Raw genomic sequence first — 27,675 nt, 5'->3', positions numbered from 1 at the left:
TGCGGACCGCCGGCGTTCCCCGGCCCCCACATACCAGCCCGGGCAGGAGGTGTGGCTCTCGACCAAGGACATCCCTTTGTGTGTCGACTCCCAAAAGTTGAAAGACAGATTCATTGGACCCTTTAAGATCCTCAAGATCATCAACCCGGCCGCAGTGAAGCTTCAACTCCCGGCTTCACTGCGGATTCACCCTGACTTTCATGTTTCCCGTCTCAAACCACACCACACCTCGCCCCTCTGTACTCCGGGACCTACGCCGCCTCCTGCCCGGCTCATTGACGGGGAGCCTGCCTGGACAGTCCGCAGACTCCTGGACATCCGTCGTAAGGGCCGGGGTTTCCAATATCTGGTGGACTGGGAGGGGTATGGACCTGAAGAACGCTCCTGGGTGAAGAGGAGCTTCATCCTGGACCCGGCCCTCCTGGCCGAGTTCTACGCAAGACATCCGGACAAGCCTGGTCGGACGCCAGGAGGCACCCGTTGAGGGGGGGGTCCTGTTGTGTGGGCCGCTGAAGAGGAGGTACTGCTGGCCCACCACCACCAGAGGGCGCCCTGCTTGGAGTGCGGGCTCCAAGCACGAGAGGGCGCCAGACCCAGAAGAAGTGACAGCTGTCACTCATCCTCTGCACCAGCTGTCACTCGTTCATCATCACCACCATAAAAGCCGGACTGCAACTCCACCTCCCCGCCGAGAAATCGACTACCATTACCAAGGTAATTTCTCTGTGAACTTAAGACTGTATATCTGTCTAAACTCTTCTTTGCAGCCGTTTTCCTGTCGGTGAGACTCGTCTGTGGAGGTGGCATTTGAGGTGTTCAGCGACGGCTTCGCAACACCTCCCACCCAGATAAGTGCTCAAACAGGAGCTGCACGAGTGTGTGCTTGGAGGTGGAGGCGCTTCCTCCCTCATTAACTGTGGATTTACTGAGTGTGCGGATTCACACTCACTCATCATATTTCTGCTTTCTGCCAGCAGTACCAGGGTCGACAGCCGAAGACAGAGGCCACCTGGGGACTCGGGACTTGGCGGCTCCGGTGTTCTTCAGACCGTTGGTGGTGGAAGCCGTGTGGGACGCAGCTTCTCTCTCGTCGGGGGTCTTCTATCTTCGAGCCTGCCCACACGTCACCTGGTGTTAAATTGACTGTGCAGATTACAGTACGTTTCGTTGTGTATTATCGCAACATTAAATTGTTACCGTTTTTGGCTTATTCATTGTCCGTTCATTTGCGCCCCCTGTTATGGGTCCATGCTACGACACCTTCCCAACAGAACTGTACCTATTTTAAAACATCGGGCCCGATTACCTAAATTTTGAAAAAGGGATGGAAATCAGGGCCAAAAATCGGCAGTCACCAGCCTTACGTGTACCAGATCAATGTTTTTCCACAGTCAACAGTGTAACCTTAACTCTTCATAATTTATCAATCTTGGGTTTCATCCCGCTGGTCCAGATGTGATTAATAACTGATAATGATCAGTAGATTTTTGGTTAAAACTGTATATTCATTTCTGTGTGGTCATTTTGAAGACACTTTAAAGCAGTGTGGTGAAAAATTATTGCACAGTTAAGTGGTTACTGGCTTAGTAGCCCTCTCAGAAACACATTAGTCTACTCATTCTGAAAAACCGCGTGACCTTGGACAGCTGCTGTGTGCACGTGTGTGTGTGTGTGTGTGTGTCCCTGTGTGAGAGGATTGAGAGTGATGTAAGGGAGTGGAGGAGGGAAGAGGAGAGCTGGAATAGCTGAGACACTGACAGCAGAGAAAGGCAGTCTGGAGAGGAGGGCGCGGCCATAGCGGCGCAGCTATGTCCATTTTGTCCACAAACAGGACTAACAATTCTGCCAAATACCATGTCTCTTTTTATTTTCTTAAATAATTCTAACTCTTTCTGAAGTTACAATTAGCATATTGAGCAACATCACAAATGTTATTCCATGAAGTTAGGTTGTTGTGTTCCTGGAGGAACCATTTTGAAAAACTTATAACTTGAAATGAAATCCTCTAGTTGCCCAAACACGGCCAGTGGGCTCGTGGTCACTGATGTACATGGAGTCATACAAGTTGAGCTACGACCACTACCTTTGCACCCCCGCCAGGACTAAACCAAACCAACGTTTTTAGGTTCCTTAAATGACCCCAAAACACAATCAAGATGTTCCCAAAAATAAAAACTGGCCTCAAACCAGTTATCCAAGATGGCGGCCAAAATAGGGTTTTTCAGTAAAACACCTTTAAACAACATATAAATAACTTAAATATCACAGAGATTCAATGGGAAGAACACTGCAGGTCACAGCAAACTCATTTGTGCCTAAACTAAATTCATTCATGGGTTTAAGATTCAAAATGGCGTCCAAAATGGCCACCAATAGACCCTTATTGAATCTCTGTGATATTTAAGTTGTTTATATGTTGTTTAAAGGTGTTTTAGTGAAAACCCTATTTTGGCAGCCATCTTGGATAACTGGCTTGAGGCCAGTTTTTATTTTTGGGAACATCCTGATTGTGTTTTGGGGTCATCCAAGGAACCTAAAAAAGTTAGTTTGGTTTAGTCCTGGGGAGGCGGGGGGGTGCAAAGGTAGTGGTCGTAGCTCCCCTAGTATAATTCAGTCAGTCAGCCTTGCAACAGTTCACTTGTGAGCAAGGTTAGTTCAGTTGTGGCCCAATTGCCACCAAATGCCACTATCCATTACGCATAGTGACCCCCAAGAACCCTATTGATTTTGGGATTAAAAGGTCAGAAGTCAAAATCATTGAACTATACTTCGTAGAAGCCGTTTTCTTCAGAAACACGTCACTTGTCAACGGTAAGCTTAGTAATGTTTGCCCGGGGCACCGTGGGTTAGTGCAGACTGCGTTTGTTATTATGATCACTGTTGAACCCGAGAATTCCTGAACTTGAAACCAAAAAGTTTTCTGTCAGTTATCAGCCTTTCAAATGTAATAACACTTTAGTTTGTCTATATTTTCAGTAGGAATTGTTCAAATATCATAAAGGTCATAAAAGCTTGAAGACATTTTAAGAGACTTTTGATGTTTTGTTGCTCTGTGGCGGCTGAAGGTGTATCATCTTATCTGTAAAGATGCAATTTGGAATTGTACATCCCATATTACAGAAATGCATATACAATTAAAACAAAACAAAAAAAATGACTTACTGTTCAAGGAAAGCATGTTTCCTTCACAGACATAAAAGGCTCTTAGAGACACATGTCAGTTTCCTCTATGGAGATGTCTTGGGAGGGGAATGAGTTGGCTTGGACTATGTGGCAAGTTTGATTATTAGATTTTGAGTGGAATCGAGGACATGCTACACAATCACCTTAACCTGACATTCAAAAGTGCTGATAATAGCAGATTGCTCAGTATGTGTAACCTACCTAATGTGGTTGCTAACTACACTCAGCAGGAAGGGGACAAATATGCTGAATACAGAGCAGTTTTTGACTCTTAAGGGGTGAGATGTGACAAGGCTTCCATGAACATGTGCAGTCTGGAGACCTTTTTCCAGCCGATGTCTTTTATTAAACATGGCTTAGAGAATTATAATCGAACAGTACCATCTCAGCTCACCCACATTCTCCAGCAGCTCTGCACCACTCCTGGGGCCCCGATATGCCACAAGGGTGCCAGCAGTAGTGGGCACAGATCTGATAATACGCTAACCGCTAATTATCGAAGCTAATGTTTTCAATATTGAATTAGCTTTTTAGATAACTTTGAAAACCATCATCGGACCAATTATCTTCTGATAAATTATGGTCAGATAAGTTTTAGGTTGCTAACATGTTTTTGCAGGTGAAGTAAATAAAGCTTTAACAGTTAAAAACCTTAAATCTGTTACAAAAAATTTTAGCGCTTACCTGTTAAATGTTTTGTAGCAGATTAACAGAGTGTTAGTAGTTTACTGATAGTTATAGGTTAGCTGTAGCTTCCGATAAATTTTTGGGTGGTTTGTCGGTTTAGCTTTATAAAAGATAATTTTTCAGTTAGCTGATTAGCTGTTATTGAAGCTAACTTTTTTGGTTAGCTGTGCCCGCCACTGGGTGCCGGTGTCCTAACATTTCATCCTACCTATTGAAGCATCCTACCAAAGCGCATATGCATCAGAAAAAACTAATTTTTTCTGTGTTCAGTATTAATTGTTTTCCACTTTATGAAAGTTAATATTTAATTTTGAATCGTTGAGTTCACTGCCCCTCCCTGAGCCTGGTTCTGCTGGCGGTTTCTTCCTGTTAAAAGGGAGTTTTTCCTTCCCACTGTAGCCAAGTGCTTGCTCACAGGGGGTCGTTTTGACCGTTGGGGTTTTTCATAATTATTGTATGGCCTTGCCTTACAGTGTAAAGCGCCTTGGGGCAACTGTTTGTTGTGATTTGGCGCTATATAAAAAAAAAGTTGATTGATTGATTGATTGTTGTTCGTGCCTTGTTTTTGATTGATATTCTCTGTATTAGCATACTTGTGTTAGCATGGTGTTAACTTTGTGGAGTTCACTTGTTCATGTCTTGTTTTTTGATTGATATTCTCTGTATTAGCATACTTGTGTTAGCATAGTGTTAGTTTTGTGGAGTTCACTTGTTCATGCATTGTTTTTTGATTGATATTCTCTGTATTAGCATACTTGTGTTAGCATCGTGTTAGATTTGTGGACCCTGTGCACTTGGTGTCGGTCGCCAGTAAAGTTCTGTTTACGTGGGCTGTCCGTAAAGTATCGGTCCTTTTTATTTTTTAAAAAAAACTATATAGATTTCATTCATATGTTTTTATGTCAGGCAAGTTTGAACCCTTGTGCGCATGCGTGAGTTTTTCCACGCCTGTTGGTGATGTCATTTGCCTGTGAGCACGCCTTGGGAAGGAGTGGTCCCGCCCCCTCGTCGGAATTTCACTGGGACATGCCTATCTCGGCTTTCAATGCTTACCAGTCCAGTAAGTATCAGAGAAATTGTGGAGAGCTAGACATGTCCAAACTTGTCCACTGACACGCCGAAACGGAGGTGTTCTTTGTCTCGCTCATCAAGTGAATCGGTCGTGACGCGCGAAGCCTCCGCGCGGCGTTCCATGACAAAATCTCTGGTTAAAAGTGAAATCTGCCAGAAAATGGCTGATGTCCAGCTCTTGTGATTACCGGTGAAAGAGCACACGACGTCTCGTATCCACAGAGCTATCCGTTTAGAAATTATACGGTGTTTTGTGCCGCATTGTCGCAGCTCCGAGCGCGGTGCGCCAAGCGTCCTTAAAGGGGTCCTTAAAGCGACAGACTCCTTCCCAAGGAGTGCTCACAGGCGAATGACGTCACCGACAGGCGTGGAAAAACTCGCATGCGCACGAGGGTTCAAACTTACCTGACGTAAAAACATATGAATGAAATCCATATAGTTTTTAAAAAAAATAAAAAGGACCGATACTTTACGGACAGCCCACGTACATTAATCTTGCAGTTTTGCCAGTTTTAAGTCATTTGAAAAAGCAGATACTGGCTAAATGACCAAATTTACTACTGTAAGCCATTTGACAGATGCGTCTATAAAGTCAGCGTACGGTAGGATGTGTTGACAAAGTAGGATACTTCATCAGAACACAGGCACAGGACATTCCCCACTGCAGGCCAGATTACACTCATGGATGCTCCTGTATTCAAAGCCATCCAGCCAGAGGTGTGGCTCCATCCAGAGATGGGAGTGGGTGTCTTCTTCTGCAGACCTTCCGTCCTGTGCACTGGCATGGACTCCCAAAATCTCCCCAAATTTCCTGTATAATTTGTTGTATTGCCTATTGTGTCGGTAGCATGGGCCAAACAGAGGGTCGCCCCCTTGAGTCTGGTCTGCTTGAGGTTTCTTCCTCAAATCATCAGAGGGAGTTTTTCCTTACCACTGTTGCCTGTGTGCTTGCTCTAGGGGTTGGTAAGGTTAGCCCTTACTTGTGTGAAGTGCCTTGAGGCAACTTTGTTGTGATTTGGTGCTATATAAATGAAAATAAATTGAACTGAAATTATTCAACAGGGCCACTGGGAAGCAAACATGGACAAGCTGGGGAGATACCACTCCAGACACTGCCCAAGCTCATAACCGGCCTACCAGTCTTTTGTGTCGCGGAAAGGATGCCAGCTTTCAGTCTGTCCCTGTAGTCAACAGATCTTTCTCTGTTATCACTGAAACTTTCCCATGAGTCACTCCAAAGGCAGGGTTTGATCATTTTCAAATACACCTTGCAGTGCACTGGGACCCAGAGAAGTACCGTCTTAGCTCACCCACCAACTCCAGCAGCCGTGCATCACCCCTGGTAGCAGTGGAGAACTTAAACCATTTAGGGATGATTTGAAAGATGACAGCCATTCAGAACACAAGTCCAACTTTCCAGAAAATGTGGTCAAAGTGGTCAAATTGAACATTGATGTTACAACTCCAATGAAAATATCCCTCATCATCCATGAAACACGTTCTAAGTAACATGGATCCCAAGAACGTTCACAGAAAGTAGACAATCAGCCACATTCCTGCTGGTCTGACATCCGACTGGAGGATGTGTACAGACCTCTCCAACAGGAAAATACATCAGTCTACACATTACATACTACTGCAAGTAGGTAGGTTGTTGGTGTTCTTATTGTAGAGCTGAATTCTGTTCTGTTCTTTGCTATGATTTAAATGGAAAATATTGGAAATGGAAAAAGAATGTTAAAGCAATTTCAATCCTGATAAACTGACATGAACCTGCATGTGCTTCCATGCATTTCTGACAAATCTGAGAGTGGAACAAAGCTTTGAGTTTGACTGTTTAAATATAAAAAAGAAGAAGAAGCTATTTTCTGTATCCAGATCAGAAGAGGACCTTTAGGGCTAAGATTTCCCTTTTGACTATTTCAAAATAAACACGTTCAATTTTGCATATTCCTTATTTTGTACCACAGTGAGCTATTTCTGTATCAAAGGCAAATTTCTGTGATCCCAAAAAACGAGAGGCTACATCGAAGGAATAAAGCAAAGACTCCATCTGTCTTAATCTGTGGGTAAACACAGGCCTTACACACAGCGATCTCAATTAGTATTAACCTCCCCCCTCACTGTTATTCAAATGTTGTCATTCATAGTTTATAGTGTGTTGGGTTTGGCAGAGCTTTAAGTCTATTTTTGTCAGCGTCCCACCCAGCAGCTGCTGCCTGAGTCACAGCTGTCTGAAAAGTTCCCCTCACCACTACAGAAAATATACTTCTCTTTGGAATAATAATGAAAACTCTACTGCTCAAAGCCACACAGCAGCATACAAAATATACAAAGAAAACGATATACAGTACAAACTACACTAGATCAAACTTTGTCAGTCGATAAAGGATAGAAATTTGATCTTTTTTGACAGTTTTGATTTTTTGAAAATGCATTCAGTGTCAAAGATAGGGATTTTTCCTGACTTTGCCCTTTGACCTTGAAAATTGAATAACCGCTTGCCTATCAGGATATGAATCTTCAGTAAAAAATTCATAATGATACATGACAAAATGTGGGCCAATGCAACATTTCATCTTTCAATGAAATATTCATACCATTGCACTCATAAACATCATTTGTATACTATCATATTTTCATTGAGCATGGTAACGCAGCGTGGGGAAACGGTAGTGTCCGAGCTGTTCGTGAAGGCACCATGAGCAGAGTGTAGGAGTGAGCGCGCGGGCCGACGCTCCATCCTCATCCAACAGCATCCTTCAACTCTCCTCCATCCACAACACGCACTGCTCGATCCCGACCCACAGCACCGGAAGACGGTAAGACTGTGTTTTATATCCCGTTTTTTTCAGCGCGGACAGGCGGGGTGTGGCGGAGGTTTAAACCGGGGCGTGGGACGATTCGCTCGGCGGTGCTGTCTGTTAGCTTCTGCTGCTTGTTTTATAACCAGTACGTCACGTCGTGTCTGACTGAAGGAATTCAGTTTGCTGCTGACAGCATCTGTCTTCTGGAGCCGTGTGTGATCAAATCTCACCCAAGTCAGCATGCCCTGTTAGTATAAAAATTAAAGTTTTTTTTTTCACCTAGTAGAAGCGAGTCACCTCGTGCACTTTACTGTAAGAGTATGTTTTTTTTTTTTTTTGCTTATACGTTCATATATTTTTTTTTATTTTCATTGCTGATTTATTTCGCAATCCATAAATCCATTAATGCCTGTGAAAAATTGATTAGTGATCATTTCCTAGAGCCCCCATGTGACGTCAGCTGTATCTCTGACCGAAAGTCCAAAACAAAAAGAGATTTAGGGAAAAAAAAATCCAGAAACCCCAGCAAATATACAGATTTGATGAACAGTAGACTGATGGGATTTTTGCTTGACACACAATCAATAAAGCATGGGAGTTGTGATTTACTTGTTACAGGCAAGGCTGCAGGTACTTATTTTTGGCTTTTTTAAATTTCATTTAATTTATGTCGTGGTATACAGAGTAGTTTTCATTATGGATTTAAAGGGCATCATTTTTTAAATTTTTATAGACAGAAGTCAATCTTTATTGCAGACTCCAACGTCCAAATAGACAGACCATCACATACAAAACATAAAACAAATATACAGGGATGAGATTTCCGCGGATTTCCGCGGATTTGACAGTCCCGGGGGTCGATTTTGTGAAACGTCCAAATCCGTTGAGAAAATTTTTGGGGGGGGGAATGCAAAAAAAAAATTAATGCCAGGAGTACCTTTGTTTAATAAAATTGTCGTCTGTTCAGAACACTGAGTGGTCTTTGTTATCGCATCAGTCCGTCAGTCAGCCGTACGCGGAACTAACGCTGTGCTGATCAGTGACCAGTATGAAGTAGGTGCACAATGAGCATGTAGTGTAAGGGAGGTAACTGTGTAGTCTTTCAACTTCCAATATTCAGTAGTTTTCCCTCCAACAAATCACAAAACCCGAGACGGTATCGAAGCGCAGTCGAAGCTATTACTTACGCATGTTTTCATTGGTTATTACAAAGCTTATGACCAATCAGCGCAAAGGTTATATATGCGTTTCTCCCGCCCTTTCCTTTCTCCTGTCCTTACATGTATGTTTGTTGACAAATGTGCCATGCTGAAAGTGGAGAATGCTGAAAATCAAGTAAGTCTAGTTGTTATGTGTTGGACGCAACCCGGAGAACCGACCAGCGTTTGAAGGACCCAGTATGAAATAAGCAGAGCACGGTACAAAGGATAACTAAATTTAATTACATAACAGTGATGTGGAAAAATACAACAAATGAGTGCGCGGTCTGGCGTGGTGGAATGCCGGTGTGCTCCCAGCAGCACTAACGGTCCGGAGCCAGAAACAGTTCGGACCCAAGGACCCCGCCGACACCCCCCAGGTGGCCGCGACAAACTGAGTCTGTGAAAGAAGAAACCATCATGTGAGTCCACACTCCACACACAGAGAGACCGCTCAAAGGTGTACATAAACAGCAAACACTTCCTGGCTTAATTACTAATCAGCTTCCCACCCTGCAGGCATGGAACACCCTGTTCACATACTCAAACTGCAGTGGAAGCTGATTAAACGACTAACATAACAGCTCAATACCATAAGGTGTGAGGGACACCACATATACTGACTGTACAAATGTTAGTCACAAAATCTAACGTACCTCAGGAAGTGTGCTGACGAGCGTGAGACCTCAATCCCTCCTCTTTCACAGACCATGGTGTCAAACCTGGTACAGTCTCTGCATCCACTGATGATGAGATGGCTCTAGAGACAACGATCTCACCTGTCTGGTCACAAGGTCGAGTCTCTGGCAAATACACACTGTGTACTCCAGACTTAAATGCCACCATGCTCCTATCCGTGTAGATGCACCACAGCTGTGAGTCCTGACGAGCTGCACATGATCAGCCTCAGGTGATCAGGGTGAGGTCCTGATGACTCAGCCACACAGCCACTCAGTCCTAAACGCGCGCCACCTGGAAGGAAAAACAAGAGACAGCACAGAAGACAGAAACAAAAGGCAGCCAGGCCCCCCCAGCCATACAACACTAGTTATGAAAAAATATTTTGGTCACAAAAATACACATGTACAGTAGATGGTCTTAGTAAGGGTTTACAGTTTGAATTATAGATATGAACACCTGCCATTTATAGTAGTTTTTAATATAATTTTAGTGCAATTTACATGTTTTAAAACAGCAAAAATGCTTTGGCTTGCTTTGGCCTGCGGCCCCTGGACCCTGGCTTATTTTCCTCTGAAAATCGAATTTGCCAATCTCATCCCTGAATATATAGTATAAAAAAGGCATTACATCACCTAATATAAAATTATATATATATATATATATATGCAAATTCAATAAAAGGCATCTAATAAATAGAAGCAGTAAAAGATGCCATTAATAAAAGTGCATACACATTCTATAAAAGGCACAAATACCAGTATTTCCACATATGGGATTGTTATCTAACAGAACTGCACCTGGGATTGGTCAACTGCATAATGAGATTATTCTGGGACCCCTGCAGTCTACATATAAAAACAGAAGTATGTTTATTTGTTTGTTTCTTCTTTTTTTTTTTTATTGACAGCATTCCAAAATTTAGATGTGTAATAGCTCAACGGTTCACAACGATTCGGGCACTGCTGTATTTTAGTAAATGTTTGTTTCTTGAGGCAAAACTTTTGATGGTTTGCAGTTTCTGAAATTGGGAGAATTCTGTTTTCTTTTCTTGCTCATAATTTTATTTAGTGGTTTGAATTTTATACGTATAATGCCTGAACAGATCCTTGTCATTTGATTGGTGATTTGTATGTCATGCGATATGGATCATTCGTCCAATTTGCTATTGTGTTTCATTGACCATGCACATTTGGTTCCATTTACCGTGCAGTTTTGGTTCCATATGTTTTGTAGCATTGCACGGTGCCACCACTGCACACGCTCAGCCTAGCAGCAATGGCGCTTGAGTGAAATCATGGTGCACGCACCTAAAAATGGCCCCTTGGCACCAAAAAATTCAAATTTATGGTACAGACAAGTGTAATAAATCAAATGAAAGCTGTTACTCTGTAGAATTCAGAAATGCATTTATTTTATAAATCAGATTTAATTTTCACTATGTAAATTCAGTTTGAAAACAGCAGGTTTCACATTTCAATGATGACAAAACAGTATATTGACACCAGACATATTTGTTTGGTTATACAAACATTATACAAGATATGTCTTTTTCACATTCTATTTTTATTCTATTCTGTAAATATCAAAAGTGGACATATTTAATACACCTAAGTAAATAAACATCTATTAAAATGAGGTAAAAACAGAAAATCAAGTTTTTTCAATTTTCATGACCATATAAAAATCACTTTTTATATAATATTTGACATTTTTCTTACTTTTGTCATAGCTATGCATTGCAGTAATCAAGAAAAAACAGTTGAAAGGGATTTAAAATAAAAATTCAAGGTACACAGTTAAGTCAAAGTTCGATCAAAATATATATTTTTTCTAAAATATTGGCTTGTGAGCCATGTTTACTACCTTGATATTAAAAAGTGGAGCTTTTTGTTATCATTTTTTTTTACAGTTTTATTTGATGAAAGTAATAAATATTTTCAAAATTTGGCTCATAATTTGTGATGGTTTAAATTATTTGGAAAATATAAAGGGTCAAAAATTGACCAGAGGCTAATTTTCACCATCATGTTGACATAATGGACAGACATTTACATTCAGTCCTGACTCAGCAGGAACAATAATAATAATACACGTTTTAAACTTCTTTGCTGTTGTTCTAGGTCTTTGGTAATAAAAATGATGATTAATATCAATTAAATGCTCTGAAAAATTGATGTTGACGTAATGGACAGATACTGTGTCATCCATCTTTGGATGCATGGCTTTGCAAAACTTTGAATTTTTCTCCATTTTTTATGTAGTATATTCCAAAACTAGTACTAAACTTATTTTCTGAAGCAAAATTGATATAATAAATACAAATTTGCATATTTACCAGGCTTTTGAAGCAGCATCTACTGCAAAATCCAAAAAGTGGTTGCAAAACAGCACGTTTCAGGATACAATGGCTGCTCCAAGGGCATGCTGGGAAGTCTGCAGTGGTCAGTTCAGGGAGACTGGTGGACACAGCAAACAACTGCTGCCATCTGGCAGCTTGTCTGACTTATTATTACCATCATGGCAATCAGCCAGTTTTGGCATAAGAGCAAAAGGGCCACTGGTTACATGCTAAAATGGACCAAATATGCTACATTCAGAGCGCCGTAATTTTCTTATTATTTGTAGTAGACCTCTGAAACTTTCAGAGATTACAGAATATGACCAGTGCATTATATTTATTAATCAATTAGAATGAGAAAATATACTTCCTTAAGTAAATGCAAAGGGCTTAAATTTACTTTCACCCTTCAAAAATCAATTGGGGCGTTCACTGTGCTTTCACCCACTTAGCTTAAAAACAAACATGGTGGGGTTTGTTTTAATAACATGCTCATTCTTATAACACAAAAAACTAATCCAGTACTATTTTACACGTATTGCATACGATTACTGCTTTATGTGAACTTCATGCACAGTTCGACCAAGTTTGCACTATGTGTGAAGGGGCCCTAAGCAATTAATTAATTGTGAAAAATAACTGCAAGATTCATTGATAATGAAAATAGTCATTATAGTCTTAAACGTAGTACAGATAGTTTTCACTCCAACTGTGTGAAAATCTTGTGCTTTGATTTGTGAAACCTGTGTGGATTTTAATATTATTGTTAGTATTAAAGGCCCATTAAAGTGTAACAATACTATTGTTACACTTTAATAGGCCTGTCGCGATAATCGATATATTGACTTATCGATCAATGTATAAAGCTGTATATGATCATTTTGCTGGCCTTGATATATTGCCCTTTACATGCCCGTTTGTTGTCGCCAACATTCCAGCAAGTCGCACTGCATCTTTTGTCCCTCTCAGCCTGCCATCTGCGGGGGGGTGGGCTCACTCCGCTCTCTGTGCGAGACGCTCCATTCGTACACATGGAGCGAACGCCGTGCCGCAATAAACAGCCAGTCAAGTCGACAGAACAATTACATCCAGAAAGTTTCCATCTATGAAGTTTTGAAACATACATGGACTTGGGTTCAAAGGCTTTATTTGTGTTCGAAGAAAAGCAGCGTCAGTTAGCTCCTTCAAAACACTGTCCGCCAGCAAAACAAACTCTGCCATGTTTAGCTAAACGCTGCCCCCGGTAGTGTGAGTATGCGTGGTGGTCGGGAGCATGCAATAGCACATTTCATATAGCATCAAAATTACACACAAAAAGAACTATTGCATGGTCACTGAAACACAGCGGCAAATAGTATGAATAATCCCTGTCATGTGACATACAAGCCACCAATCAAATGACAAGGATCCACTCAGCCGTTATATAATGCAAAATGTTGCAAACTCACAGTGTTACTCATTTTATAATTAAAGAGATGCAGCTCTTCAACACAGCTGAAAAACCAGCCTTTGAAAGGGCGGACTCACATTATTATATGATATGATATCAGTGGCATAAAATGGTCTCAAAATAATTTCGACCATAATATTGCAATATTATCGATTATTGCGATATTTTCTTTGGCAATGTATCGTCCAGCAAAATTTGTTTTTGTGACACACCTACACTTTGGTTCACTTGATTAAAACTGGGTGAACTGATTTTCTAGGTTCCAAAGCTGTACGCCTCTTAACCTGGAGCCAACAGCTGAGCCTCGCTGTAAAATCTGAGTCTCTGCTGTGTGTCCAGGCCACAGTTTATTTATTCATTTAACCGCGGCAGAGGATGAGACAACACTTGCATAATATCTCAAAATGTATGCAACTAACTAGGCAAAAGAGAAAAAAAAAAAAAGCCTAAAAATAGAACACTGGCCATCCTTAATGACAGATGATTTGTAAAAACATGCTCTTTCCTAATTTCAGTATTGAGTAGATTTCTCTGAGGGATTTTGGACTTATTTTGTTAATTTATAAATGTATTTAACTGGAACACTCACTGAGTAACTCATGAGTTACTTCTTCCTGAATACAGTCTCTTTCTGGCAGGTTTAATTATCCACATGCACCATGGTTGCTTAATAAAACAAAAGATGCATTAGTTTGACAGGATACTGTATTGATCCATAGATACATACAGTACTGTAGCATGAACTGACTTTTTAAACTAAAAAAAACTAAACACTATTACAGACTTGGTCATTGATAAGATTATGTCTCTCACTGTTCTTGGTGATGAAATAAACTCTAACTTTTCACAAATGTTCCTGGGTGTGCTGAGTACGGCTTAAATGTCCCGTCTTACGAAAAGACACATTGAATTCCAGCGCTGTTTATAAAGTGATGAAAACTGCCTCCCAGAGTATGTGAGCAAAGCCTGTTTTTTTTTCAGTACTGCACATGCTCAGTGCGACATCAATGGTAAATGGACTGCATTTATATAGCATCTGCATCAGACGCTCAAAGTGCTTTACAAATAATGCCTCACATTCACCCTGATGTGAGGGTGCTGCCATACAAGGTACTCACTACACACCAGGAGCAACTAGGGGCTTAAGGACCTTGCCCAAGGGCCTTTAGTGATTTTCTGGTTAGGCTGGGATTTGAACCGAGGATCGTCTGGTCTCAAGCCCAACGCTTTAACCACTAGACCATCACCCCTGAAATTAGAAGAAGTCGGAAGCAGGCTAAAGCAACAGCAAATCAGAGTGCACCTTTTTAATCGCGTGTCACTTTTGAACCAGTGGGTGCTTCAAAATGTACAGATTCCCCTCACATTCGAAGAGAAGAAAAAATTGGGAAAATAAAGTCAGCTGTGTGGGCTGGAAGCTGGCTTCATCATCAAATCTTTGAGAGGCAAATTTATTGTTCAGTCCCATGTACAGAAAAACTCACCTAAACCGTCATTGTATAAACCAGATATTCACAGTCACCGGACAAAAAAAGTTACAAAGTTTTTGTATTGTTTTTCATGTAATATACACTATATATAACAGATTTTGTATAACGGATTTTCACTCACATTGGATAAAATGTCTCGTCCGATCGCAGTGTATTTCTATTAAAACCCTGAGCAGTATGGACGTGCACAGTAACAGAGGTACAAATTAAAGTTCAGCTCTGACACTCGCTGATTTGAGGAAAGTGGGACTGGAGTCATTTCCGTGATTAAAAGACCGACCTTTTATTTTAAAAACATTTACAGCACAAAGTTGGTAAAAGAGGAAAAAGTACAGCTTACCTTTGATTTGGAGTTGATGATTGTAGAAAGAAAAGCTTGTTGAGGGTCAAATCTGAGTTGACGCCACAATCTCAATTAAGGCGCTCTACTTCTGGGCTCTCTACCCCTCTTGAATTCAACGGCCTATTTTTTTTCTGTGTTGATAAAGCTTTATAACACGTCATCTCTTAATATACAACCATATAGAATGATTTTCCTTGGCAGTTGAACCTTTCTTCTGTCTTACAGTACTGCAATGCCATTTTTTTATTTTAATTTCCATTACCACAAATATTCTTGCCAACCAACTTTCCATGTCTTACGTGAAACATCAAGTAAGACCATACTTGTTTTAAAAAAGTTATCATAAGAGTTTAAATGAACAAATGCTCAATTTCAGTGATCATCTTTCACCTTACTAACCCTTGTATGTGCTGTCAGGTTTGGGAACGTGTTTGGAAGATGTTTAAGCAGAGGGATTTCTGGTGTACTTTACTTAACCTTGCTGCCATTACAACCCAGTCCCCAAAAGGTTTGGATGGATGGTTGGATGGAAGGATTGGAGAAAGGATAGATGCTTCAGATAAAACAAGTTATTTGAAGACATTGTGTTGGACTCTGGAAAAATTGCCTCTTTTCCCTGTAGGATTCTTTCAGACTAAAGCTAACAGGATTTCATACCACACTGCATTCATTGATGACTTCTTCTAGACAAATCGATCCACAGATAGTGTTTACCCTTGCCCAGCCAGTGCTGCACTGTGTTTGCTAAGCTCTCATATTACCTCAGGGTGTGTGCTGGAGACTGCTGAACTCAACAGCACCAGGCAGGGTGGAACCTGGATTGATGAGATGGTCCTGCAACAGGGATTTGTGTGTGTGGCTTCTTGTTAGAGGTGAGGCCTCTTCCGGCTGGTTGATTCAGTTCAGTAATAGTCAAATCAGAATAGGCATGATAGTTCTGAATAAATAAGTAAAAAATCAGATGACTGTGTGGCATCAGGTTTTACATTTCTAGTTTAGAGTGTCAGTTATGGACGTAACAGTTAACCCATACGAATCAAAAATCAATTCTAATGTACAACCCCAATTCCAATGAAGTTGGGACGTTGTGTGAAATGTAAATAAAAACAGAATACAATGATTTGCAAATCCTCTTCAACCTATATTCAATTGAATACACCACAAAGACAAGATATTTAATGTTCAAACTGATAGACTTTTGTTTTTGTGCAAATATTTACTCATTTTGAAATGGATGCCTGCAACACATTACAAAAAAGTTGGGACAGGAGCAACAAAAGACTGGAAAGTTGATGAATGGTCAAAGAACACCTGTTTGGAACATTCCACAGGTGAACAACTTAATTTGAAACAGGAGAGTATCATGATTGGGTATAAAAGGAGCATCCCCAAAAGACTCAGCCGTTCACAAGTAAAGATGGGGTGAGGATCACCGCTTTGTGAACAACTGCGTGAAAAAAATAGTCCAACAGTTTAAGAACAATGTTTCTCGGGGTTAATTTGTGAGGAATTTAGGGATTCCATCATCTACAATCCATAATCTAATCAGAAGATTCAGAGAATCTGGAGAACTTTCTACACGTAAGCAGAAAGGCCGAAAACCAACTGAATGCCCCTGACCTTCGATCCCTCAGGCGGCACTGCATTAAAAACCAACATCATTGTGTAAAAGATCTTACCGCGTGGGCTCAGGAACACTTCAGAAAACCATTGTCAGTTAACACAGTTCGTCGCTACATCTACAAGTGCAAGTTAAAACTCCACCATGCAAAGCAAAAGCCATGCATCAACAACATCCAGAAATGTCCCCGCCTTCTCTTGGCCGAGCTTATTTTTAAATGGACAGACGCAAAGTGGAAAAGTGGTGTGGTCTGATGAGTCCACATTTCAAATTGTTTTTGGAAATCATGGACATTGTGTCCTCCGGACAAAAGAGGGAAAAAAAATCCAGATTGTTACAAGCGCAAAATTCAAAAGCCAGCATCTGTGATGGTATGGCAGGGGTTGAAATAGTACGTGCATGTACTAGTTTGTGCACATATTATTCGAGTGGTGCACGTAATTTTATACTGCACTAGCACTCGTGCAAGTAACTTTATCCAAATTTTATCAACTATAAGCACCAGCAGAATGAACCAATAAAGGAATAAATAAGGAAAAAAACAATTTCCAGTGTGTTGTCTTCGTCTTCCCTGCATTTTATGACTCTCACACAAGGAGCGAGTTGCTGTGCTCTATTTGTTGTGTTCGCGCGTGCACATGTAAACAAAGAAAAGAAAAAAAACTGGCCGCTGCTGCGGTTCTTCTCTCTCTGCCCTCAAACTCTGTCATCATTGTCTTATAAACCAGTCACCATTTGTTTTATTATACATCTGTGTAGTTAATAAAATGATCTTCATGGACGATTAGTTCGCGCACGTACGTGAAAGAAAAAACAAAACAAAACTGGCTGCTGCTGCGGTTCCATTACGGAACCTGGGAGAGGTCACTTAAAGTGATATTTTTTTTCTGGCCATGATAATTTGTGCGCACGTATTCCTTTAATTGAGCCCAGGAATTAATAAAACGTGCTCTCAAATTAATAAAATGTGCGCACGTTTTCCTGGCCGTGATAATTCGTGTGCACGTTTTCCTTTAATTAAGCCCTCGAATTAATAAAACGTGCGCACATTTTCCTTTCGTTCAAAATGAACTCCACAATATAACCTAAATTGTCATCCTCACGACGGGGAGACGCTTCGCCCTCTGCATCCTTTTTAATGTGCTTAAACTCCAGATGATGCCATGCTGGGTAGCCACAGTTCTCTATATGCCCTTGTGCGCCCAAACCATGATGATACACCCTGACCAGATCCATTTCTAATGGGGAAATGTATTACACTGTCTCCTGGTTTGTTGGGTAATAACCAACATTTATGTGTCAAGACAATATTGAGTGCACGTTGTACAAATTGTGGCCACATTTAAGTAGATCGTGCCCTTGTTTTACTTAAATGATGCTTAAAAGGTGCGCACAATATAATAAAACGTATGCACAATATAATGAAACGAGTGCACAATATACTAAACATGCGCACATTCTCTCCACATGCAAAACATTTTGCGATGACACTTCCAGGGCTCCGTAGTTCCTCACTCTCTCTCCCCTCAAACTCTGTCATAATCAGTGTTGCCACAGTTACTTTGAAAAAGTAATCCAATTACTGATTACTCCTTGAAAAAGTAACTTAGTTGCTTTATTGATTACTCAATTGTAAAAGTAACTGTTAGATTACTAGTTACTTTTTTAGTTGCTTTCCCCAGCTGCCGACAACAACCCTCTGCCACCTCAACATGACAATGATACCTGTTTTGCCAAAACTCACTTTATAGTCACCCTTTCTTGACTTCAGTGAAAATAAATACTTGTTTTATAAAAAGTAAAATAAAGACCTCTTTCTTGACCTCATATTTATCTGTTGACAGCACTGTAACAGTAAAACTTGCAATTTCTAATCTACATTGTTTATAAATGTAACTATTAAATTCTTTCTAACATTTTTCTAACATTTACATTCTCTCTAATTTTACTTGTCGAAATTACTATTATAGGTAGTATTAGTAGTTGTAGTAAACATGTTGGGGAAAGTGTAATGCACGGACCCACAACAGGGGGCACAAATGAACGGTCAATAGATAATCCAATAAATACAATTTATTGTGGCAAATGTGCACAACTGGTCGAATACTGCTTTTAGACAGTCATTCACAAAATACAATTGCTGACGTGTGGGCAGGCCCGAGGGTAGGAGATGCCTATCCAGAGAAGAGCCGGGGCCCACCAGGTTCCGCTGCCAACGAACACCTGCAGTATACTGAAGCCGCCAAGTCCCGAGTCCCCAGGTGGCCTCTGCTTCAGCTGTCAGATCCGGTACTGCTGGCAGGAACAAAAACAGGTTAATGGTGGGTGTGTGGACACCCAGTAAGCAGTCAGCTAACTCACAGTTCTTATCCACTTGGAGGGGACACCTCCACCTCCAACTCAGGAACAATTCAACGGCAGAGCCTGAACTACTACTTATCGTAAGTGGAGCGAGGAGTGAAGGTCGTCACTCCTCCACCGTCCACAAACCCAGCTCCAGCTGTGCAGTAAACAGTTATCTCGGCAGAGATGTGGTGTCTCCTCCAGGCTTTTATGGTGCAGTGATGATGATTACTGATTACTGCCTCCTGGCGCCCGACCAGGCTTGTCGGGGTGTCGCTGGTAGAACTCGGCCAGGAGGGCCGGATCCAGGATGAAGCTCCTTTTCACCCAGGAGCGTTCTTCAGGTCCGTAACCTTCCCAGTCCACCAGATACTGGAGACCCCGACCCCTCCGGCGAACATCCAAGAGCCTGCGGACTGTCCACGCAGGCTCACCGTCGATGATGCGGGCAGGAGGTGGCGCCGGTCCGGGGGTGCAGGGGTCCGAGGTGTGGTATGGCTTCAATTTGGAGACATGAAACACGGGATGAATCCGCAGTGAAGCTGGTAGTTTCAGCTTCACTGCGGCTGGACTGATGACTTTAGTGATCTTGAAGGGTCCGATGTATCTGTCCATGAGTTTTGGTGACTCCGTGTTGAGAGGAATGTTCTTGGTTGAAAGCCAGACCTCCTGCCCGGGCTGATAGTCTGGGGCCGGGGCGCGTCGGCGGTCTGCATGGCTCTTCGCCCTCGTCCGGGCTTTCAGCAGGGCAGAGCGGGCTGTACGCCACACCCGACGGCACCTCCTGAGGTGGGCCTGGACCGAGGGAACCCTGACCTCTCCCTCCACAGCCGGAAACAATGGGGGCTGGTACCCCAAACATGCTTCAAATGGGGAGAGGCCGGTTGCTGATGAAACCTGACTGTTATGAGCGTACTCGATCCAGGCCAGATGTTGACTCCAGGCCGTCGATTGCACGGAGGTCAAACACCTTAGGGCCTGTTCTAGCTCTTGATTAGCCCGCCCTGCTTGTCCGTTGGTCTGGGGGTGGTACCCGGACGAAAGGCTCACGGTGGCCCCCAGTTCCCTACAGAAACTCCTCCAGACTTGTGAGGAGAACTGGGGACCACGATCCGAGACAATGTTCGCAGGGATACCATGCAGACGTATGGCGTGGTGGACCAGGAGGTCTGCAGTCTCCTGGGCCGTTGGGAGCTTCGGGAGGGCCACGAAGTGGGCCGCCTTGGAGAACCGGTCCACTATCGTCAGGATGGTTGTCATTCCCTGGGACGCAGGGAGACCTGTGACGAAGTCCAGGCCGATGTGGGACCAGGGGCGATGAGGCACTGGCAGCGGCTGAAGGAGTCCCTTCTCCGGTTGGTGGACTGCCTTGCCCCTGGCACAGGTGGTACAGGCCCGGACATACTCCCGGACGTCGGCTTCCAAAGACGCCCACCAGAACCCCTGCCGAACAACTGCCCCGGGCCTTCGCACCCCTGGATGGCAGGTGAGCTTAGAACCGTGACAGAAGTCCAAAACTGCAGTCCTAGCGTCTGGTGGGACGTACAAACGGTTAGGTGGTCCACCGCCGGGGTCCGGGTGACGCGTCAGGGCCTCCCTGACGATGTTCTCCACGTCCCACGTCAGTGTGGCGACGATAGTGGACTCCGGGATGATGTTTTCTGGTGGATCCGACAGCTCCGCTTTGATAGTTGATCCTGAAGTCAAAACGTCCAAAAAAAAGAGACCAGCATGCTTGCCTGGGGTTCAGACGCTTAGCGGTCCGGATATACTCCAGGTTCCGATGGTCAGTGAAAACCGTGAATGGAACCACAGCTCCCTCCAACAAGTGTCTCCACTCCTCCAGGGCCTCCTTCACCGCCAGGAGCTCCCGATTGCCGACGTCATAATTCCGCTCTGCTGGGGTCAACCTGCGGGAGAAATAGGCACAGGGGTGGAGAACCTTATCGGACTCCCCGCTCTGGGACAGCACGGCTCCTATCCCTGAGTCAGAGGCATCTACTTCCACAACAAACTGGCGGCTAGGATCAGGCTGCACCAGAACTGGCGCAGTAGAGAACCGGCGTTTCAACTCCCTAAACGCGGCTTCGCACCGATCCGACCAGGTGAAGGGAACTTTTGGGGAGGTCAGGGCTGTAAGGGGACCAACAACCTGACTATAGCCCTTGATAAACCTCTGACAGAAATTAGCGAAGCCGAGGAACTGTTGCAGCTTCCTACGGCTTGCCGGTTGGGACCAATCTCTCACCGCCGCTATCTTGGCCAGATCAGGGGCGACGGAGTTGGAGGAGATTATGAACCCCAGGAAGGACAAAGGAACTTGCACTTCTCGCTCTTCACAAACAGCCGGTTCTCCAACAACCACTGCAGGACCTGGAGTACATGCTTAACATGGGTCTCAGGATCCGGGGAGAAGATGAGGATATCGTCTAGGTATACGAAGACGAACCGATGCAGGAAGTCCCACAAGACGTCATTTACTAATGCTTGGAACGTCGCGGGGGCGTTAGTGAGGCTGAACGGCATGACCAGGTACTCAAAATGACCTAACGAGGTGTTAAATGCCGTCTTCCATTCGTCTCCCTTCCGGATCCGAACCAGGTGATACGCATTCCTAAGATCCAATTTAGCAAATATTTTGGCTCCATGCAGGGGAGTGAACACTGAATCCAACAGGGGCAACGGGTATCGGTTGCGAACCGTGATCTCGTTCAGCCCTCTAAAATCAATGCATGGACGGAGTCTGCCGTCCTTCTTGCCCACAAAAAAGAAACCAGCACCTAACGGGGAGGACGAGTTCCGGATCAACCCGGCAGCTAAAGAGTCCCGGATGTAGGTCTCCATCGATTCTCGCTTGGGGCGTGAGAGGTTGTACAGTTTGCTGGACGGATACTCAGCGCCCGGGATTAAATCAATGGCACAATCGTACGGTCGATGCAGGGGAAGCGTGAGTGCCAGATCTTTGCTGAAAACGTCAGCAAGATCGTGGTACTCAACTGGCACCGCCGTGAGATTGGGAGGGACTCGAACCTCCTCTTTAGCAGTCACACCGGGTGGAACCGAGGATCGTAAACACTCCCGGTGGCAGGTTTCGCTCCATTGAGCCACAACCCCAGACGGCCAATTGATCCGGGGATTGTGCTTACTAATCCAGCCCAAAATAACTCTGGAGGTAGAAGGTGTTACAAAAAACACAATCTCCTCCCTGTGATTCCCAGACACAACCAGTGTTACGGGCTGTGTCTGGTGTGTGATTAGTGGAAGAAGGGTGCCATCTAGTGCCCGTACCCTCACTGGTGAAGGAAGAGCCACTAGAGGGAGCCCTACTTCTTTAGCCCATCTGCTATCTAGCAGATTCCCTTCTGATCCCGTGTCGATTAGTGCTGGGGCTTGAAGGGTTAAATCCCCACAGAGGATCACAACTGGGATTTGTGCGGATTTACGTGCATTACCCGCGTGTGTGTTATGGCCCACCCTAAGCCCAGTCTCTAAGGGCGAGCGTTGCTGTTTAACCGCTTGGGGCATTGTTTCTGCAAATGCTTGTTAGAGCCGCAGAAAAAGCACTCTCCGCGGGCCAGCCTCCTCTGTCTGTTTTCTAATTTCATTTTGGCCCTGCTCGTGTCCATAGCTTCGTCAGCAGGGGGAGCTGTCGTCACACGGAGCACTCTGGCTCTGGAGCGTGGGGAAGGCAGGGCTGCTTCGGACCTGGAAGGGAGAGGGATGACGCATGCCCGGCCACGCCCTTCGTCTCGCTCCCTTCGACGTTCTTCCAATCGGTTGTCTAAACGTATAACTAAATCAATAAGCCCGTCTAAATCCCGCGGCTCATCTCTACCCACCAGGTGCTCTTTCAGGACCGAAGACAGTCCATTTACGAAAGCGACGCGGAGCGCTACCGCATTCCAGCCGGCCCTCGCGGCCGCGACACGGAAGTCGACTACATACTCCGCGGTGCTCCGCCGCCCCTGTCGAATGGACAGCAGCAGCGTGGAAGCAGATTCGCCTCGATTAGGGTGATCAAAAACTTGTCTGAAGTCCCGTACGAACCCAGTGTAAGTCGTTAGGAGCCGCAAATTCTGCTCCCAAAGCACCATAGCCCAGGCGTGTGCCTCACCTCGAAGCAAATTGACAACATAAGCCACCTTGCTGGAGTCTGACGCGTACATTACTGGACGCTGAGCGAAGACAAGCGAGCACTGCATTAAGAAGTCCACGCACGTCTCAACACAGCCTCCGTACGGCTCCGGGGGACTTATGTATGCTTCAGGGGATGGGGGGGTCCATTGAACGACCACTGGAGGGTCCCTGTTCTGCAACAGGTCGGTAGGAGGAGGAGCGGCAGCTGCGCCCTGTGCACGCGCTTCTACCTGTGCGCTGAGAGCCTCCATCCTACGATTGAGTAGTACATTCTGCTCGGTTACCAAATCCAACCGAGCAGTGAAGGCGGCCAAAAACTGCTGCAACTCACCCATAATTCCTCCTGCAGAAGCCTGTGCACCTTGTGTCTCCATTGACTGCTCAACGGCTGGGTTGTGCCCCTCGGGATCCATGACGCTGCCGAGATATCCTGTTGGGGAAAGTGTAATGCACGGACCCACAACAGGGGGAGCAAATGAACGGTCAATAGATAATCCAATAAATACAATTTATTGTGGCAAATGTGCACAACAGGTCGAATACTGCTTTTAGACAGTCAATCACAAAATACAATTGCTGACGTGTGGGCAGGCCCGAGGGTAGGAGACGCCTATCCAGAGAAGAGCCGGGGCCCACCAGATTCCGCCGCCAACGAAGACCTGCAGTATACTGAAGCCGCCAAGTCCCGAGTCCCCAGGTGGCCTCTGCTTCACCTGTCAGATCCGGTACTGCTGGCAGGAACAAAAACAGGTTAATGGTGGGTGTGTGGACACCCAGTAAGCAGTCAGCTAACTCACAGTTCTTATCCACTTGGAGGGGACACCTCCAACTCAGGAACAATTCAACGGCAGAGCCTGAACTACTACTTATCGTAAGTGGAGCGAGGAGTGAAGGTCGTCACTCCTCCACCGTCCACAAACCCAGCTCCAGCTGCGAGTAGAGTTCCAGGTACTCCTGCAAAAGGTTCAGAACAAACAAGGTACGTGCGTTCGACACAAAAAAATGGCTGAGAGGATTACCTGTGTGGTAAACAGTTATCTCGGCAGAGATGTGGTGTCTCCTCCAGGCTTTTATGGTGCAGTGATGATGATTACTGACAGCTGTCAGTCCTGGCTCCTGGGTAGTGACTGCGCCCTCTGGTGCCTGAAACCCGACTACAGGCAGGGCGCCCTCTGGCGTAGGCCAGCAGTACCTCCTCTTCGGGCAGCCCACACAACAAAACAAAAAAGGCTTCAAAACTGGACCTTTAATCTAGGGGTGTTGTGGGGGGGGGGGAGCACATCCTTGCCCCACGCCCACTTTCCATCTGGATTCGCCCCTGCTTTGGCGTTGGAGCACAAAGAATGGATAACATTTATTTATGCAGAAAACACGACCAGATTTACAGGTAAGAAAGTTTTATTGTGTTTTCACATCGTGTGCTCCTCAGAAAGAGAGTTTAGGTGCATTTGAATGGAAAATAGTGTTAGTTGTTGTTGACACATCGCGAAGGATCAGCTGTTTTTAGCGAGCAGATACGGAGCGGCTCAGCTCAGAATTCTAAATAAAGGAGAAAAAAACATAAAAATGTCTTTGTAAAGCTCAGTGCAGGTGTGCTGTTGTCACCGCGCTTTAAGAGGTGAGGACTAGTCGTAGCTGCTGCAGAAAACTGCGGATGAAAAGCTCACAGCTCGCTTAGTGTGGGCAGTTCAGTTGAACCTCGACCTCCTGCCCACGGACCAAGTTTAATGCAGCTATCGACCCACAATGTAAAAATAATAGTAACGCACAGTGACGTGGAGAAGTAACTTTAATCTGATTAACGCGTTAGATTACTCGTTACTAAAAAAAGTGGTTAGATTAGAGTAACGCGTTACTAAGTAACGCATTACCGGCATCACTGGTCATAATTGTGTTATAAACCAGTCACCATTTGTTTTATTATACATCTGTGTAGTTAATATATAAAATAATCTTCACTGATGATTCGTTCGCGAGCACGTGAAAAAAAAAATAAATCTCTGTGCTGCTGTTGCTGCTACTCTCCCCTCAAATTCTCCCCAGAGAGGAAGAGTCTGACACAGAGGAGGAGGAGTTTTAAGGTTGATATAAGACTGACTTTTGGTTGTGCAAGTAACTTTTTTTTGGTGCAAGTAATTTTTTTGTTACTAGCACCAGTGCAAGTAGGTTAAAAAATGTATTTCGACCCCTGGATGGGGGTGTGTTTGTGCACATGGCATGGGCAACTTACGCATCTGTGATGGCACCATCAGTGGTGAAAGGTGCATCCAGGTTTTCAAGAGGATTTGCAAATCATTGTGTTCTGTTTTTATTTACATTTCACACAATGTCCCAGCTTCATTGGAACTGGGGTTGTAATAGATGTCTGCATCGATACATTGATTCCTGAATCAATCGTAATGTGGTATGAACCAGTTGATGTTGAGGTTAGAAGTTTTTTGCTTTGCTCCTTCCATATTGTCAAACTCCTGTAAATGTTAAAGGTCAGTGCAATGATCTGGCAAGACTGGTCACAGGAATAGATAGATAGATAGCTTTACAATCCCAAAGGGAAATTTCAGTAGCTGTAGGAATGCTAACTTTGCAACGTTAAAAAAAAAAAAAAAAAAAAAAAAAAAAAAATCAACATGTCCAATAGTGCTAAGGTGGTATAACAGATGGATGTACCCCTTTGAACTTTATGTTTGGTTTGCAGTTTAATATCGTCTGGATTAAATACTGGTTCAGAACAGGAAAGTTATGCTGTGCTATTTATCATATGCTAACAACAGATGGTTTCTTCTCTGCTGCACTTTTATGCTACTATGTGTGGTGCTGCCCCCAGTGGTGAACAAAAGGCCTGCAGAGCCAATGTTGTGCTGCAGCACAGTAGAAAAAAATGACGACGATCCCTGATTTGTCATGAAATATGTATGATGGAAAATGAATGTTAACATCAAACAATGAATTGCATTGGGTTGCATGGTATCACAACTAAATCGAATCGCATTGAAACAAATCATTCCAAAATAAAAACTATAATTTTGTGAGTCATATCATAGCCCCTATATCTAGATGCTGATCATATTGTTTTAAAAGGGATAGATGTGCACCCCTAGTGTCAGTGCTTCATATATTTAAAGTTATCTAAAGTTGTAAAGTGCATCTCTGATGCTCAACATTCATGCATGAATGAATCCACAAAAAAAAAAAAAAGAGAAAATGCCATCATACTCACCATCAAAAGTCCAGGATTTCATGTCATCATGCTTTTAGTTTGAATTTATCATTAAGAACATCCAAAACAAAAGTGAAGTTGGTGCTGGATACAGGAAAAAGAAATAAAACCCTCAGCAGAATACTTAAGCTAGAGTCGATCATATTTTAACAGAAAAATGAAACCTCAAAAACAGCAGTCAAAGTTAAAAACAGACCAGGTTAGTCACGATATCATCACCTCATTCCGCAGGAATGAGTCCGTCATTGGCATTTGACTTATAATGACTGAGTGGAGAGCTGTGCTGCTGGATGGACTGGAGGCTATGGTAAGCGGTAAACTAACTGATCATTTGGTGACAAGAAACTGTTTACTGTGTGTTTCTAGCTTGCCCTATGCAGTTACATTATATAGCCAGTTAGCCCATGTTTGAGTTCTAAGTTGATACCGTACAGATTAAAATAGTGTTTTGTTTTGTTTTTGTTCCGAGTGGAAAGAAGAACTCAAAAAGTAGAACCCAGGCTGAAAAATACTGGCATTCCCCTTTAAGTGATTGAAAAATAGACTTATGCTGCTCTTTCTGCCATCCAAATGGCCAACTGAAAAAAATATGGAACATAAATCAAAGATATTAAGGTCTCAAAAATGTCTTCTGAAAATTGCACTGGTTATATACAAGCTTTAAATTAATTATACAGTTACAGTATGAAATGGAATTCCTGTATTGCATGTCCTGTAATTTGGCCCATTGATTGTCACAACCACACACAGGGAACATTTGATATAGTGAAGACAATATTGCTGCTCCACAGGCTGCAGCTCAACATTTTTGTTATTTCCCTGGAGTTGACCTGAACAGCAAATTAGTGTTCATGCATCTGACAGTGAAACCAGCAGGTACAAATAATCTGCATGTGGCCTTCTGCAGAAATACACCACACAGTACATTTTTATAGCTTGGTATCATGAGCAAAAACAGTGTTACGTCTGTTATTTAGCGTTTCTGTGCGGTTTGTGCACTCCTTCACAACCTGCTGGAGGAAAAATAAGTCATGTTAGCTTTACTTCAGTTATGTATCCGTACACAGCATACCATTAATGTTTGCCTGACTGACGTGGACAGAGATAA

At 43.5% G+C, this 27,675-nt stretch overlaps 1 protein-coding gene across 3 annotated transcripts in view; it reads left to right on the top strand.

Annotated features, from left to right (window-relative positions):
- Positions 1–27,675, top strand: part of map1aa (microtubule-associated protein 1Aa) — a 139,743-nt gene that overhangs the window by 72,918 nt on the left and 39,150 nt on the right. The window contains exon 1 of one of the 3 annotated variants that reach the window (XM_034194129.1): positions 7,744–7,763. The exons of the other annotated variants lie outside the window; for them this stretch is intronic. The gene's annotated coding sequence lies outside the window, so the exon portion shown is untranslated. Of the gene's footprint in view, positions 1–7,743; positions 7,764–27,675 lie in introns of those variants that run through there. 3 annotated transcript variants of the gene reach the window in all.

This window comes from Thalassophryne amazonica, chromosome 2 (assembly GCF_902500255.1).
Source record: "Thalassophryne amazonica chromosome 2, fThaAma1.1, whole genome shotgun sequence".
In the NCBI taxonomy this organism is placed as follows: domain Eukaryota; kingdom Metazoa; phylum Chordata; class Actinopteri; order Batrachoidiformes; family Batrachoididae; genus Thalassophryne; species Thalassophryne amazonica.
The sequence above is the reverse complement of the archived record's forward strand: the minus strand, read 5'-3'. Positions and strand labels throughout refer to the sequence as shown.